This window comes from Eulemur rufifrons, chromosome 4 (assembly GCF_041146395.1).
Source record: "Eulemur rufifrons isolate Redbay chromosome 4, OSU_ERuf_1, whole genome shotgun sequence".
In the NCBI taxonomy this organism is placed as follows: Eukaryota; Metazoa; Chordata; class Mammalia; order Primates; family Lemuridae; genus Eulemur; species Eulemur rufifrons.
In genome coordinates this window covers 63,396,639-63,399,674 of record NC_090986.1, presented here as the reverse complement: position 1 = coordinate 63,399,674, position 3,036 = coordinate 63,396,639, and positions in this window count along the sequence as shown.

Here is a 3,036-nt window from a genome sequence, read left to right as displayed (position 1 = left end):
CCTTTTGTACCTATGAAATCCAAAATTATTGGAGGGGAAAAGACGTGTGACAAAGAGAAATTGGTGCACAGGTGGGATTTGAGGTCAGAAGAAGGAAGATGAAACACTTTGGGGTAGTGAGTGGCAGCTAACATAGCAAGCTATATCTTATGATATTTTTGAATGGTGATTTGGGGCTTTTTGTGATGTTTTCAGGCTGCATTTATATATTATATACATTTATATATGCATTTTTACATATGTTGTATACAAAAGATATATATATGTAAATACATCCTGAAAACAATATATATTATATACAAAGACATACACAAACATAGTTGACCCTTGAACAATGTGGGGGCTGGGGTGCTGGCCCCCTGTGCAGCAAAAAATCTGCATATAACTTTTGACTTCTGCAAAACTTAACACTACTAATAGTCTACTGTTACCTGCAAGCCTTACTGATAACACACACAGTCAATTAACTCATATTTTGTGGGCTACTTATGTAATGTATTCTTACATTAAAGTAAGCTAGAGAAAAGAAAACATTAAGAAGATCATAAGAGAAAATATATTTAATGTATATTGTATATTTAACATATTCATTAAGTGGAAGTATATCACAATAAAGGTCTTAATCCTTGTCCTCTTCACATTGAGTAGGCGGAGGAGGAGGAGGAGGAGGAGGAGGAGGGGGAGGAGGGGTTGGTCTTGCTGTCTCTGGGGTGGGAGAAAACCTGCGTATAAGTCGATCTGGGCAATTCAAACCCATGTTGTGCAACGGTAAACTCTGTGTGTGTATTGATTATATATAATGTTTATTACTCCAAAAGATATGACCTGGAATATAGGGCCCCCCAAATCAAAAAAACTCAAGGACTTTTAAGAACAATTTTCGCGCGTTTCTTCTTTTGGTCTCTTTAAACTTATATCTTGTCACTGTAAGGACTGGGTGAGAAAAATTCCATATTCTCAGGAAACATGGATTCACTTCTATCCCTGTATGAATATTATAATTCTACCCCAGTAATAGAACAGAAGGTTTTTCGCTAGCTCTTGACTTTATTCCACTTTGTTGAATTCATTCATTTAGTCCATAGACATCTACTGAGCCCCATATGTGACTTTAGGTTTGGGGGCTGTGACCTGGCAGTGAACAGACAAGCCCTGCTCTCATGGAGCTTACAGTCAGGTGGAGGTGGGGGTGGGTGTAGGGAAGAAAGATAGTAAGGAGCTAAAAAAAATATCCGGAAGTGAGCACTACGGTGATGAAAACTAACCAGAGTGACGTGCTGCGGAGTGACGGGGAACTACCTTAAGAAAGGTCGTTAGGAAAGACTTCTTTGGGGAAGTAACTTGCGGATCAAGGCATGCATGTGTGAGCATTTGGGGGAAGATCATCTCAGGAAGAGGAAACCCAGAATAGTAGCCCTAAGGTGGGACAGAGCTTGCAGGGTTCAAACGCTTGCTGTGTGGCTGGGTGAAGACAAGTGAGAGAGGTCTATAGGGACAAGATCTTGTCAGACCTTAAGGACAAGGTAAGGAGTTTGGATTTTAATCCAGATGTGATGGGAAGCCTTCAGGGAATTTTGATTGGGGGAATGACATGGTCTGACTTAGGTTTATAAGAAGTCTCCCTGAATACCTGTTGATTAAAAGCAGGTGAGAGTAAAGCAGGGAAACCCATTGGGAAGCTATGGCTGGACATCCAGGTGGGAGAAGATGGTGACTGGACCAGGGTGGCAGCCATAGCTGTAGACTTGCTGATGGATTGAAGGTGGAGAGCTGGGGAAAGCAAGGATCAGAAGTGACTCCTACGTTTTAGGGTTAAGCAACTAACTGGGAGATGTGTTTCCTGAAATGGGGACAAGCAGGGGAGGAGCAGGTTTGGGGGCAAATCAGTGTCTGTTTTTGGCATATCAGGTTGCAATGCCCACTGGGCAAATGTCAAATAGGCAGTAAACTGTGTGAGCCTGGAGTTCAGGGGGACGTCAGGAATAGAGATATATGTGTGGGTGTCACCTGCGTACATAGGGATGGTATTTACAGCCCTGGAATTGGTCCCAATGTGTCATGTTCACCATTATGCATGTGCTACGCCACCTTTCATTTCGGCAAAACTTGCCTAGACATGCTGATTCTGTCTCTAGGCTTTCCCCTGGCTGGACTTGCTTTTGCTGTTGAATTTGCTTTTAGCTTCACCACGCAAAGGGCAATGGGAGAACAGTAAAGAGAAACATTTCCTGGGCCTGTAATTATAGTGACAAGAGTGCTTGTCATTGGGTAGCTCTCAACATTTGAATCATTATTTACTAAGCTAAATTCTGAGCTTAAAGTGAGCGGACCATTTTAAAGATGGATTCTAGATTCACAGTGTGTTCCTTAAATATTAATATTATAAGCTAATAAATTTATATTGCTATTATAATATAAATTAGTATTAACCTAATATAAGTTACATGAAGCGAAGTTTGTAGTGCTATGGATCTTCACCCTGTTTTATAATATATACCATTTTGCCTACTTTGTTGAAATACAAGAACAAACTAAATAAAGATAAGAAAATTTGAAAATGTGTCTTCCAGATAGTATTCTCATTTTGGATTTGACATTTAATTTTACTGGAATAATTTCAATGCATGTATGTTTTACATTTTTATGTGATTTATGAGTTGATCTTTTGTGGCTTCTTCAATTATTTTTGTAATGTTTGGAAAATGTTTCCTATCTCAATGTCAAGCTGCTAGTTTTATGGCTGATTTTTTTTTTTTTTAACTTATAAATCCAAGTGTAGTTTACTGTGTTGGATAGAGCTAAGTACAAACTTTTTAATTTTTTTGTTTTTTGCCTCTGTTAGATAATTTGGAATCAAACTCTGATTGAACGCTTATTTATTTTGAATGATTCTTGCTCATTCATTGCAGAGAAGCTCTCCACACCCCCAGCTGGCCATGTGGTGAGGCCAAGGCTCCAATCAGGTAGTACAGCAGCCATTGGAGAGCTCCTTCTATCTGTTTTGAACAAATTTGAAGCAGCCCCAAGCCTGGAGAG